The sequence below is a fragment of the Myotis daubentonii genome, chromosome 15, assembly GCF_963259705.1.
Source record: "Myotis daubentonii chromosome 15, mMyoDau2.1, whole genome shotgun sequence".
In the NCBI taxonomy this organism is placed as follows: domain Eukaryota; kingdom Metazoa; phylum Chordata; class Mammalia; order Chiroptera; family Vespertilionidae; genus Myotis; species Myotis daubentonii.
In genome coordinates this window covers 9,588,533-9,602,633 of record NC_081854.1, presented here as the reverse complement: position 1 = coordinate 9,602,633, position 14,101 = coordinate 9,588,533, and the positions used below count along the sequence as shown (strand labels likewise).

The 14,101-nt window shown below is 53.8% G+C and overlaps 1 protein-coding gene and 1 non-coding gene across 4 annotated transcripts in view; both read left to right on the top strand.

Annotated features, from left to right (window-relative positions):
* BICRA (BRD4 interacting chromatin remodeling complex associated protein) overlaps positions 1-14,101 on the top strand; it is a 78,908-nt gene that overhangs the window by 31,637 nt on the left and 33,170 nt on the right. The gene's annotated exons all lie outside the window — the stretch shown is intronic.
* LOC132217725 (U6 spliceosomal RNA) lies at positions 5,068-5,174 on the top strand. The gene has a single exon (XR_009448984.1). It is a non-coding gene; the product is annotated as a U6 spliceosomal RNA (small nuclear RNA).

Below are 14,101 nucleotides of genomic sequence, written 5' to 3'. Positions count from 1 at the left end.
GCGATCAGGGCCGATCTGTGGGGCGACCAGCAGGGCGATCAGGGGGCCCCCACTGGCATCCGCCTTGGCCGGCCTGGCGCAGCCTGCTCACCGGCCCTGCTCCCCGATCGCCTGCCACCAATTGCTCACCACCATCGCCAGTCTCCTCCCTCTGTGGGAGGTGACCAGAGGGTGATTGTGGGGGGTGGCGACGCTGGCCCACTCACCAACCGGCCCCACTGCCGCTGCTGGTCGCCTCCCTCTGCGGGCCAACCGGTGGGGCGATATGGGGGGCCCCCCGCTGGCACCCACCTTGGCTGGCCTGGGGCTTGTGGGCTGGGAGCAGCTCCTGCATTGAGCATCTGCTCCCTGGTGGTCAGTGCATGTCCTAGCAACCGGTCATTCTGCTGGTCATTCCCTTGTTTGGTCCATTTGCATATTAGGCTTTTATTATATAGGATAGGATGCTGCTATGGACAGTGATGGACAAGCTTTTGTGTGGACATGCATTTTTCTTTCTTTTGTGTATGGACCTGGGCATGGATATGCTGGGTCGGATGGTCATTCATTGAAGAACCACCAGACGATGGCAGTTTTCCACAGTGGCTGCATCATTGTACATCCCCACCAGCAATGCACGAGGACTCCAGTTTCTCGTGTTTATTGTAACCGTACTGCTAGGTGTGCAGTGGTTCTCCTTACGGTTCTGGCTTGCATTTCCCCAATGGCTCATGATGTGGAGCGTCTTTCCCTGGGGGATGTGTGTTTTCAGTTCAGTCTGTTTCCGAGTGGGAACCAGAACCACTGTTTTTGACTCCCCTTGTCTTTAATTTGTCCCCCAAATGCTCTCCTGCCCTGACTTCTCTGGCCCTGGTTTCTCAGCCTCGTGATTCTCAGTTCAACCACATTGTCTTCCTACACAGAGACCTCCCACCGCTCTTCTGTTAGCCAAGGGTCCCTGGTGGCCCACAGCCCATGCCTTCCCTGCGGCAGCATAGTTGATGGTATCAGACCGCCCAGTGGGAACCCAGCTCCGCCCCTTACTTGCGGTGTGACCTGTGGCCGGTGCCTTCGCCCCTCGGAGCCTCAGTTCCTTCACAGGGTGGTTGTGAAGCCCGTTTCATTCCGTCTTCCCTTGGGCTTTCTCCTCATTTTCTTTATTAGACACTTATTGAGTGTCTGCAATTCACCTCCCAAGTGGGAGTGACATGAATCCCTTTGTGCACTTATTCAGCAGTTACTTAGTATATATGTGTGCCAGGCAGGTTCTAGGAGGAGGAATACGACAAGACCAAGACAAAAACCTCGGCCCTCAGGGAGCTGATCTGCTGGTGCGGGAGACCCAGACAGGACTGGTGCTGAACGCTGTGGCGCAGCAGGAAGAGGGAACGTGGGTGGAGAGGGCTGGTGGGGCGTGTGGTCGTTTTAACCAGCCCGCACTGAAAAGATGACACTTGAGCAAAGACCTGAAGCAAGCGCGCGGGGCCAGCCCTGTTGCTCTGTGCAGAAGGATGTTCCCGGCAGAGAGACCAGCACGTGCAAAGGCCCTGAGGCAGGAAAATGAAGACACTTACCCTGTAAGTCATGGCCATTAAGTGCTGGAGCCACCCTTTGAACTGGGAGGCCTTTTTCTGTGATGAACTGCATGGAGGTGTAATTTATTTACAATGTGATGCATCCATTTTAAGAGTACGGTTGGGTGTGTTTTGACAAATGTGTAACATTGTGTAACCCCCACCTTAGTTCAAGGCATGAGATATTCCCATCACCCAACAAGGATAAATAGAGTCACGCAGCGCAGTGGCAGAGTCACGCTTCTGCCACTCAGCCTACCGATTCTGACGTTCATCTATGTTGCATGCGTCCGTGGTTCGTTTCTTTCTTTCTTTTTTTAAAAATTGATTTCAGAATGAAGAGGAGAGGGAGGGAGAGATAGAAACATCAATGATGGGAGAGAATCATCCATCAGTTGCCTCCTGCCCACCCCCTCCTGGGGATTAAGCCTGCCACCCCAGCATGTGCCTTGACCAGAAATTGAACTGGGACCTCCTGGTTCACAGGTCAGTGCTCAACCCCTGAGCCGCACCGGCCAGGTGACATTGGCCTTTTAGAGGGCCCCGCCGGTTACGCTGTGGCACGCCCCTCAGCGTGGGTTTGACTGCCGTTTCCTCTCAGCGAGCGTCAGGTGGTCAGGTGACACATCCCGCCTGGAATCTTCAGGTCCCTCGCTCTTACCTTGTGCAGTTCTTCCTTCCAGAGGCGCCCTCGGGCGGGCGGGCGGGCAGGTCATCTTCTTGTTCCCGTTCCTGCGCCAGCGTGTTGTTTGTGACAAAGTGTTGCACTTATAATGTGTGCATGTGGGGAGGCACGTGATTTCGATAAAAAGTTAAAGAAAAACTGTCTCTTAACATACAAACGTAACACAAGGCCGTTAGGAGGAACAAAAGCGGAAAAGGGCGGGGAGGCAGCTGAAATATACAAAGTCCCGGAACTGCTGAGAACGAACACACAGGCCGCTGGGACTCCCGTCACCTGGCGGGCGCAGCTCATTAGCGTCTTGGCACACGTCCTCTCCGTGGATTTGCTTTCCCTCTCGCCCTCTGGGCATCCAGCCCCAGTTGACCAGACTGATGTATTTTGAGAGCTGAAGACCAGAGGAAAATCCAGGAGGTCAAGCTCAGTCCAGGGCGTTTGGGAGGCTGGCCCGCGGGTGTGAGGAATGCCCACTGAGGGCTTGTGCCCCGGAGCTGGGGTCCCTGCCCCCCTGTGTGGACACCAGTGCCCCCCGCCGGCCTGGGGAGGGACGCAGAGCCCGGGTCCTGGGGGTGAGCAGGGCTGGCTCCATCCCCAGAGCTCCGAACCAAGGGCCACACATACCACGCTGGAGCTCTGTGCTTGGAACCGTTTCCCCGGTGATCTGTTTTCTGAAGCCTGAGCCTGGGGATTTGGAAACAATAGCGGCTTCTGATCATAGCCTGGCTCTCTAGCACCTCCTGTGAGCCCCAGAGCAGGTACTTCACACACACAAATTCATTTAATCCGCGGGAAGTGGAAACAGAGCAGTCACCTGTCCGAGTCAGACAGCGCTGACTTAGCATCAGAGCGGGCATGTGGCGGACTTTCTGGCTGCGTCTGAAGAAACGGTTTGCCGATGGATTTAACGGCGGCCCCCACGCTTAAATAAGGGGGGCACTTTTGTGGATGTCCCTTTCTCGCAAGCCTTTAATGCCACCTGCCAGAAAATTGTGGTCATGTAGAGCAGGGGTCCTCAAACTACGGCCCGCGGGCCACATGCAAATACAAATACTGCCTTTGTTCCCGTTTTGTTTTTTCACTTCAAAATAAGATATGTGCAGTGTGCATAGGAATTTGTTCATAGTTTTTTTTAAACTATAGTCCGGCCCTCCAACGGTCTGAGGGACAGTGAACTGGCCCCCTGTTTAAAAAGTTTGAGGACCCCTGGCGTAGAGTCTGGACCCACGTCTGCGGTGTCGTGGCTGGGCATGGCTCCCCCGGGGCGGGGCGGTTAGAACTGCGCAGCTGTACACGGTTACCCAATGTTTAGTAAATATTTCTCAAGCAGCTACTTCAGAGACAGACAATAAGATCCGTCAGTAGAATATTTACTGTGTCAGGTAACGGTGAGTGTGCTTAACCAAAAGGAAAGCAGGCTAAAGGGGACCAGGGTGCCGGAGTCGGCCCTGCACCCTCGGAGGTGACCTTTGAATAGAGACTTGAGGGGGTGAGGGGTAGGCCACGTGGGCGTTTGGGGAAGAGCTTGGACAGAGGGAGCCGCCAGTGCAAAGGCCCGGAGGCAGGGCCGGGCCTGATGTGTTTGAAGACTGTTGAGAAGGAGCAAAGGGGAGAGGGTGGGGCTGAGGGCAGAGGGAACCCTGGCCGATCTTATGGGGCCGTGAGGGCAACCGTGAGGACTTGGCTTCTGCTGTGAGTGAGATAGGAACCGGGATAGGGCTCCGAGCCAAGAGGGACTGGAGCTGACTCAGTTCTAACCAGATCCCTGTGAAGACTAGACTGGGGGGGTCGGGGGGGGCAGGGAGACCAGTGAGGAGGCTGATGGAGAGTCGGACATAATGTAGGTTCAGGAAATTGTTAATTTTGAATGAATGAATGAGTGATGTTATCGAAGCAGGAGGAGGCGTTCCCTGCAGCAGAGGCGCAGGGGGAGGGCCGGGAGGTGTGCCCCTCCTCCCTGACTCGCAGAAGGAAGCAGGCAGCCCGGGGGGGGGGGGGGGGGGGCGGGCCCAGCCACGGAAGGGCTGAGAGCCGGCTCCGGACACACCTGCTCTGTGACCTCGGGCGAGCTCAGGGCAGGTGTTGCCTCAGTTTTCACTCTGTAAAATGCGGATCATCAAGTGCCTTGGTGTGGCCTGTACATATTCGCTGCTTTTTTTTTTTTTTAAATATATTTTATTGATTTTTTACAGAGAGGAAGGGAGAGAGATAGAGAGTCAGAAACATCGATGAGAGAGAAACATCGATCAGCCGCCTCCTGCACATCTCCCACTGGGGATGTGCCCGCAACCCAGGTACATGCCCTTGACCGGAATCGAACCCGGGACCTTTTAGTCCGCAGGCCGATCTCTATCCACTGAGCCAGACCGGTTTCGGCTGCTTTTTAAAAGTATAAAACGCTATGTCCCATCTGGCAGGTATAAAACAACGTTCTCGCCGTCTTTTTAAACCGCTTTATTGAGACATAATTCACATACCGTGCAGTCCACCTATGTAAAGGGTGCAGCTCTGTGGTTTGTAGGACATTCGCAGATGTGTGACCCTCACCGCCATCAGTTTCCGAACATTTAGTCACCTGCGCCCCTTAGTCATCGCCCGCCATCCCTCCATCCGTCCCCGCCCTGGCGACCACTGATCTACTTTCTGTCGCTATAGACTTGTTTATTCTGGACATTTCATATAAACGGTATCATATAGCGTGTGGCCTTGTGTGGCTGGCTTCTTGCACTCAGCCTGTTTTCAAGGCTGTGGACCTGTCTTTATGGGGACATATGTTTTCATTTATCTTGGGTATCACAGGGTAACTATGTTTAACTTTAAAAAAAGTCTCATTCTGTGCTCGCTTCGGCAGCACATATACTAAAATTGGAACGATACAGAGAAGATTAGCATGGCCCCTGCGCAAGGATGACACGCAAATTTGTGAAGCGTTCCATATTTTTTTTTGTGGATTATAGAGTACAACATAGACTGATGAAAAGGTACAGACCCAAAGACTGAGAAACAGCGATCAGGCTATCAATCCCCAGAAGGAAAGTAGGGGAGGGCGGGGGTAAGGGGAAGAGATCAACTGAAGGACTTGTATACATGTATATAAGCCAAACCAATGGACATGGACAACAGAGGGATGGGAGCATGAGTGTGCGGGGCGGTGGGGGGGGGGGTTGGGTTGGGGGTTAATGGGGGGGATGAGGACACATTTGTAATACCTTTTTTTTTTTTTAAAAATATATTTTATTGATTTTTTACAGAGAGGAAGGGAGAGAGATAGTTAGAAACATCAATGAGAGAGAAACATCAATCAGCTGCCTCCTGCACATCTCCCACTGGGGATGTGCCCACAACCCAGGTACATGCCCTTGACCGGAATCGAACCCGGGACCCTTCAGTCCACAGGCCGACGCTCTATCCACTGAGCCAAACCGGTTTTGGCAACATTTGTAATACCTTAACTAAAAAAAAAAAAAAAAAGTCTCATTCTGCCGAAACCAGTTTGACTCAGTGGATAGAGCAGGGGTGGGCAAACTTTTTGACTCGAGGGCCACAATGGGTTCTTAAACTGGACCGGAGGGCCGGAACAAAAGCATGGATGGAGTGTTTGTGTGAACTAATATAAATTCAAAGTAAACATCATTACGAAAAAGGGTACGGTCTTTTTTTTTTTTTTTTTTTTTAGTTTTATTCATTTCAAACGGGCCGGATTCGGCCCGCGGGCCGTAGTTTGCCCACGGCTGGGATAGAGCGTCTGCCTGTGGACTGAAAGGCCCCAGGTTCGGTTCTGGTCAAAGGCATGTACCTTGGTTGCGGGCACATCCCCAGTAGGAGGGGTGCAGGAGGCGGCTGATCGATGTTTCTCTCTCATCGATGTTTCTAACTCTATCTCTCTCCCTTCCTCTCTGTAAAAAATCAATAAAATACATATTTTAAAAAAATAAAAATAAAAAATAAATTTAAAAAATCTCATTCTTTTTCTTTTTTAATATTTTTATTGATTTCAGAGAGGAAGGGAGAGGAAGAAAGAGATAGAAACATCAGTAATGAGAGTCATTGATTGGCCGCCTCCTGCATGGCCCCCCTCCCCCCCTGAGAATCGAGTCCTGCAACCTGGGCACGTGCCCTGACCCAGAACCGAACTGTGCCCTCCTGGTTCATAGGTTGGCAAACACGGGCCACACCGGCCGGGCTCTGTGTTTGACTTTTGAGGAACTGCTGGACTGCTTCCCGCACGGTTACACACGTTACATTCTAGCAGCCGTAGCTGAGGGCGAGAGTTATTCTGTTTTCATTGTTTCTTCCTCTTTTGATCACTCTTGGTTGAATTACAACACACACCAAAGTGCACACACACATCAGAAGCCTCTGGCTGGATATTTTCCACACTTTGGACACGCCCATCTGACCAGCTCTTCGATACGGAAACAACATGACCAGTTCCCTAAAGGTGCCTATGCCCTTCCTAATCCCTCTGCCCCCACGAACACCCCCACCCAGGGGCCGCCCTCCTGATATAACGCCATAGGTTGGCATTGCCTGGTTGGTGGCTTTGCATGTGAAACCCTACAGCCGGGTTTTCTTTCCTTTGACATCCTGTTTTTTAAAAAAATATATTTTATTGATTTTTTACAGAGAGGAAGGGAGAGGGATAGAGAGCTAGAAACATCGATGAGAGAGAAACATCCATCAGCTGCCTCCCGCACACCTCCCACTGGGGATGTGCCCGCAACCAGGGTACACGCCCTTGACCGGAATCGAACCCAGGACCCTTCGGTCCTCAGGCCGACTCTCTATCCACTGAGCCAAACCGGTCAGGGCTCGACATCCTGTTTTTGGGGTTCTTCCACGTTGCAGGTATCAGTGCGTGGCTTGCTCCCTGTTCATTGCTGTGTCGTATACCATTGTGTGGATGGACCTTGACGTGTTCCTGCATTTTCCTGTTGACGGGTGTCTGGGTTGTTTCCAGTTCAGGGGTGCTATGAACATTCTAGAACAGCGGTCGCCAACCTTTCGAACCCCACGGACCCCCAGTGGTCCACGGACCACCGGTTGGCGACTGCTGTTCTAGAATATGTCCTTCGGTCTACATCTGCCCCGTTATTCATAAGGGTGGAAGTAATGGAGAGTAGCCTCAGGCTGTGTGTGATGTCAGATGGAAACTGAGGGAGGCGTGCCCCACATAGAATGTTCTAGAATCCTAGTCCCTGCTGCTGGTTTTAGCTCTTTAACTCTTGCTGGGTGGTCTGGAGAAATGGTCGTTTGCACGACGACCATGAGCTAGATGTCCACATTGTCCGTGCAGACGTGGAGGTGGCTGCCTTGGGGTCTTGTTCCCTGTGTGGGGGTGCCCTGTGGGTTTGATGGGGCTCACAAAGGCGGTGCCACCCCCAGGGGTGTTCTGCACCTCTGCCTGGAGTTTTGGTTGTCTTGTCATTGGGGTGGCTCCTGGCATTGAGTGGGCAGGACTACTGGTGCCCTGACTGGATTCATCTGCCTCTTGAGTTGGTGTGCAGGGGGTGGGGCAGGGAAGGTGGGGCATCCTGTTGCGATGCACCACCTTCCCGCTGCCCCCCTCCCTCTCGCTGCCCCCTTCCTCTCGCTGCCCCCCTTCCTCTCGCTGCCCCCTCCCTCTCGCTGCCCCCCTCCCTCTCGCTGCCCCCTCCCTCTAGCTGCCCCCTCCCTCTCGCTGCCCCCCTCCCTCTCGCTGCCCCCTCCCTCTCGCTGCCCCCTTCCTCTCGCTGCCCCCCTTCCTTCGCTGCCCCCCTTCCTTCGCTGCCCCCCTTCCTCTCGCTGCCCCCCTCCCTCTCGCTGCCCCTCTTCCTCTCGCTGCCCCCCTTCCTCTCGCTGCCCCGTCTCTCTCTGAACTGCTCTCTCCCACGCGGCGGCTGCTCCGTCAGCACTTCTGCTCAGTTCTCCCTTCTCCGAGCAGCTTTCTGTGCTGAGGCCCAGTTTCACCAGCACCCCGTGACCTTTCACCTCCTCCTCCTCTCCCGCCTCCCACCTCCAGGTTTTCTCTGGGCCCCTGTGTCAGGTCCCCCCATGGTCCTCTGGTCAGCCTGTGGCTGTGCCCCCCCGCCATGGACCCTCCCTCTCCCGTCCTGGTGTTTGGGTCATGGGTCAGGGGCCTAGCTGTTGAGCATCAGCTGTGGTCAGAGAACCAGCCAGCAGCCATCCAGCCTGTGTTCACCCAGCGACCGACCGACAGGCAGAAACCCGGGCTGGGCCCCTCCTGGTGGAGACAGGCCGCAGATAAGATAAATCAGGTTTACAGCGTGTCAGATAGTAATCAGCCTTTTGAAGAAAAGGAAAGCAGGAGCAGGAGGTGGAGGTGGAAGTGCTGGTGGGGGGCGGGGGTTGCCGTCTCACGGGCCTGGTGACAGTGGAGAACAGGGGATAAAGGCAAAAACCTGCAGGCGCGGCACGGAGTGCTTACATTCCCTGCACCCAGTTTTTCCTAACGTGAACATTTTATTTATTTCTTTGTATTTTGTTAATCCTCACCTGAGGACATTTTTTCCCATTGATTTTTAGAGAGTGGAAGGGAGGGGGAGAGAGAGAGAGAGAGATGGATGGGGGGGTGCGCATGGGGAGAAACAGATGTGAGGGAGACCTGGGTCAGGATGGAGCCTGACCCTTCGGTGCCTGGGCCAGCACTCTAACCACTGAGCCACACCGGCCAGGGCTAATGTTAGCATTTTACAGCACTGTGGTCTTCTGGTCACCACCGAGGAACCAGCATGGCACTTTCACTCTCAGCCCCTCCCGCATTTACTCAGCCTCCTTAGCTTTTCCCTGATGTCCTTCTTTCCTCCAGGCCCTTGTCCAGAGAACCCCTCCCGGTGAGTTCACTGTTATGTCTCCTCGTGGCGGTGGCAGGGTCTCAGGCTCTCCTTCCCTTTGCGGACCCTGGCAGCTTTGAGGAGTTCCGTCAGCTGTTATGGAGACTGTGCCTCACTGGGGACTTAGCTGCTGTGTTTCCATGACTAGACAGGGGTTCGGGGTTTTGGCGGGAAGACCATCGAGGACAAGAGCCCTTGTCATCATATAGCATCAAAGTTAGCCCGGTCAGCATGCCTGTTACCCTTGGTCACCTGGCCGATGGTTAGCATGTGCCTTGGGGTGTGTGTGTGTGTGTGTGTGTGTGTGTGTGTGTGTGTGTGTTGGTGGGACGACACTCCACCAACTGAGCCACACTGGCCGGGCTCTGCTTTCTCTCTTTATAAATATGCCTTTTCTGGACATTTCATGTCAATGGAATCCTATGATACACGAGCTTTTGTGTCCGTACAATTATTATCTGTAATCATTTGGTGTCTTTGTGAACACTTTTTTACACACTCTGTCTCTTTTGGGAGGATTAACTTAGTTAAAAAGTTGATAATACAGCCCGGCTGGAGTGACTCAGTGGTTGAGTGTTGACCTATGAACCAGCAGGTCATGGTTCAATTCCCGGTCAGGGCAGATGCCCGGGTTGCGGGCTGGATCCCCAGTAGGGGGCGTACAGGAGACAGCCGATCAATGATTCTCTCTCATCGTTGATGTTTTTGTCTCTCTCTCCCTGTCCCTTCCTCTCTGAAATCAATAAAAGAAATATTTTTTTAGAAGTTAATAATATATAAATCAACATACTTAGATACTGAAAAGACGGGACTTCATATCGTCAGGCAGAGGGACATCACGGCCCCTCACCTTGTGCCTTTCGGAGACAGCTCACTCTCTTGACCATCAGGCACCTTCTGCAGCTCGAAGCCTAGATCAATGACCTGTCCACCTGAATCTGTTCTTTTTCTAAAACTGGGGGATAAATGGAAATTGATGTTCTCCCCATGGAATAGAACAGAGAGCCCAGGACAGGAGCCAGGCGCAGATATGGAGGTCTGGCCTGAGGCTGAGTGGCCACTGGCCGGAGTGGTGGGAAAGGAGAGACTCTTAATAAATGGAGCTGGTGCCAAAAGTGTCATTCCTCTGGGAAGAGCTGAAATTAGATCCCTACCTCAAACCATATGCCCGTGGAGGGTCCTGCGAAGGGGAATGACACGGCCTTAACTAAAACGGACCACTTTGGCTGCCTCGTGGCACTCGTGTCGAAGGGGCTGGAGAGGAGGCAGTTGGCCAACTTGCGGCTCCCCTGCAGCCCTCGGTGCGTGCGCAGAGAGGGTTAGCCGGACAGTGCTGGTTGCACCACCTCGAGAAGACGGGAGAGTGAGAGACGAGAGGAGGTGCCTGTGCTGGAGATGGCCGGAGTTAGCTGGTCCCAGCAGGTGGAGACTGTAAACCCCTAGCTCCGTGGTTCTCAACCTTCTGGCCCTTTCAATACAGTTCCTCACATTGTGACCCAACCATAAAATTATTTCCGTTGCTACTTCATCACTGTCATGTTGCTACTGTGATGAATCGTCATGTCAATATCTGATATGCAGGATGGTCTTAGGCGACCCCTGTGAAAGGGTCGTTTGACCGCCAAAGGGGTCGCCACCCACAGGTTGAGAACCGCTGCCCTAGCTGATGAGGATGTTGAGCCACACTGGCTGCATCTTCAGGGGGACGGGGTGGAGGGAAGGAAGCTTGGCTCCATCCCGCAGGCCCTCCGTTTCCCAGAGTGCTCGTGGGCATCGGAGAGGAGGCCTTGGGATGTCTTGGGAAGCAGCCCAGGCTTCGGGGTCCAGGAAATCTGGGTTCAAATCCCAGCGCTTCCTTTCACCCGAGTAGCTTTTCCGTTGTGTGTATTTGGCTGCAAGTAACATTTTACCCAAGTGGCGATGGCTTAAATAACACTCTTATTTTTTTCCACCCGATTTTTTAAAATGTAGGTTTTGGAATGGTTGGTACATTCACAGGACTTAAAAACCAAAAGTTATTTGGAAAAATACGCAGTGAAATGTCTCCCTCTCCCAGTTGCTCCCACCTTCGAGGTCGCCATCCTAGTGGTCAGTGTTCAGTGCTGTACAGATTCTTCTCAGAGCTCTTCGGATTTACAAAGGCACTCAGAATATATACTCTTTATTTATTTTAAAATATACTTTTATTGATTTCAGAGAGGAAGGGAGAGGGAGAGAGAGTTAGAAACATCAATGATGAGAGAATCATTGATCGGTGCCTCCTGCACACCCCCTACTAGGGATCGAGCCCACAACCTGGCCATGTGCCCTTGACCAGAATCGAACTGTGACCTCCTGGTTCCTAGGTAGATGCTCAACCCCTGAGCCATGCCCGCTGGGCTTGTTTTTGTGTCTTTTTGTTGGTGGTTTAGCTGTTTGAAATGCACTTTCCCAAGCACAATGCTGAAGTGCTGGCAGGCCGTCTGGAGCTGGAGAAGGCTCTGTTGCATCTCAGAGAAAATATGTGTTCCAGAAGCTTCCCTCGGTGTGAGTCATAGCGCCGTTGGCCGTGTGCTCATGTGAGCAAATCAGCAATGCACATGACCTAAGGCATCTTCAAACAGAAACGCACATAAAACATCATGACGTATCGGCCGGTAGGTGAAAATGTTGTGACAGGAGGCTCATAGGAACCTGTGTTCCCCGCAGGGTCAACCCAGCTCCCAGTCCCCGACTCTGTTCATGGAACTTTGTGGAATACTAGAGGCCTGGTGCATGAAATTCGTGCGTGGGTGTGGTCCCTATGCCTGGCTGGTGATCAGCATACGTGCCTGGCATGGAAGGGCAGGTTCCAGCTGACCTCCGGGCCCTGGGCAGCACCTGGGCCCCCCGTGCCCTGCCCCCCCCCCCCGCCCCGCCTGAATCACAGTGCCTGAGTCCCCCACATGGAGATGTGGTGAGCATGGCCAGATGCGGCGGGCTCTGGGCCACCCAGCAGTGCCACACAGAAGCTGGGTGGGCAGCATGCTCTCTTCCCACGGGGAGCCCGACCAGCCCCTGTGGTCCCGGCCGCTGCGGCCGGCTCACCTGGAAGAGGCCCCGTGCGTGAGGTGGGCCGCACCTGAGTGTGGGGGCTTCCCCAGCACGAGCCCTGGCGTTCTGGGGGAGGGTAGCAGGGAGGAGTGAGAGTGAGCTCAGCGGACACCCCGCCTTCTCACCGCACCTCCGAACCTCCATCCCAGTCACCCCCGCCCCTAGGTAGACAGCGAGAGAGCCGCACGTCCCGATGCCCATCATGTTCCGCGCCGCGCCCTGGTGGTCAGCGAACCTCATGTGAGCAGTCGAACTCCCGGTCTCCCAGTCCACTGACCGCCTGAGGGGACAGTGAGCATATTAGGCTTTTATTATTATGGAATGTAACTGCCGCTAATAACAAGAATTGATCGTATAGGCTTTTTCCCCTTTAAATACTGGTTGTGCTTTCCTGAGATAGAATTATGTGCAGTAAAACGCACAGGTCTTGCTCTGGCCCATCTAGCTCAGTGGTTAGAGCATCAGCCCCTGTATCCAAGGGTCATGGGTTCAATTCCCAGTTAAGGGCACATATCTGGGTTGCAGGTTCAATCCCAGGCCCCTTGTGGAAGGCAACCAATCGATGTATATCTCTCTCACATCGATGTCTCTCTCTCTCTCTCTCTCTCTTTCCCAACCCCCTTCCTCTCTTCCTTCCACTCTCTAAAAATCAATGGGAAAAGTATCCTTGGTGAGAATTAACAACAACAAAAAAGCACAGCTCTTACGCCGCTTAATGAGCTTGACACATTGCCTACAGAACAACCACCCCGAGCACTTCATCATCCCAGAAGACTCCTTGGATCTTCCTAGACAGTACTGATAGCTCCTCCTCCCCACCTCCCCTCCTCCCCTCCTCCCCTCCTCCCCTCCTCCCCCCCCTCCCCTCCTCTCCTCTTCCCCCCCACCCCCCCCTCCCCTCCTCCCCTCCTCCCCCCCTCCCCTCCTCCCCTCCTCCCCTCCTCCCCTCCTCCCCTCCTCCCCTCCTCCCCTCCTCCCCTCCTCCCCCCTCCCCTCCTCCCCCCCTCCCCCCCTCCCCTCCTCCCCCCCTCCCCTCCTCCCCTCCTACCTCTGATTTTTTTTCCCTACCGGTTTCACTAGAACTTTACCTAAAGGGACCACACGGTGGGTAGTCTTTTATGTCTGGCTTTCTTTGCTCAGCATGATTCATTTCAGATTCATCATGTCCGTTCCATGTATTAGTAGTTTATTTCCTTTCTGTTGTTAAGCTGTGTTCCATTGTGTGGCCGGAACACAGTTTATTTATTCATTTACCTGTCAGGGGACACCTGTGCTGTCTCCAGTGTGGGGCGTGTGTGAATAGGCTGCCGTGGAAATTTTTGTAGTGTTTTTGTGGATGTACTTTCCACTGCCGCTAAGTAAACACCGGGGGTGGAATAGCTGGGCTGTAAAGTTGGGTGTGTGTCTAACCTCAGCTAACCCAGGCTTTTCACTCTCTTCTGGAATGAGACCCGAGTCACAGGCCATGGCGGGGTGCCGGGCAGCTCAGCGAGGCCGGACCGGCAGGTCTCTCTCACGGTCTTGACCTTCCCCCTCAGGAGTGCAAAACGGCTGCTGTGGCACCGGGCATTGCCATCAAGCTTCACATCCGTCTCCCACGCAGAAAGCCGGGGGAGGGACAGATCTTCCCGAGTTAAGGCTCTGTGTTTTGTCCACATGTGAAAATCTTTCCCGTGTCTACACTTGGCTGCCAAGGAGGCTGAGAAAATAACGATTCTGGCCAAGGGGCAAAGGCCTGCCCTCGTGGCCATCCTCCTGGGAGGGTATGTTGCCTAATGAAGCAAATCCAAGTTCTGTTTACCCGTCTGAGCTGTGCAGATGACCCCCTGAGGCCATTCTGTCAGGGGGAGCGGGGGGGGGGGGGGGGGGGGGCCTGGACGCCGGCTGGGAACTGTGGCTTGTGTTCGGTCTGAGAGCAAGAGCCCCCAAAGGAAGACTGTAGAGACAGAAGCTTCTAGAGCAGC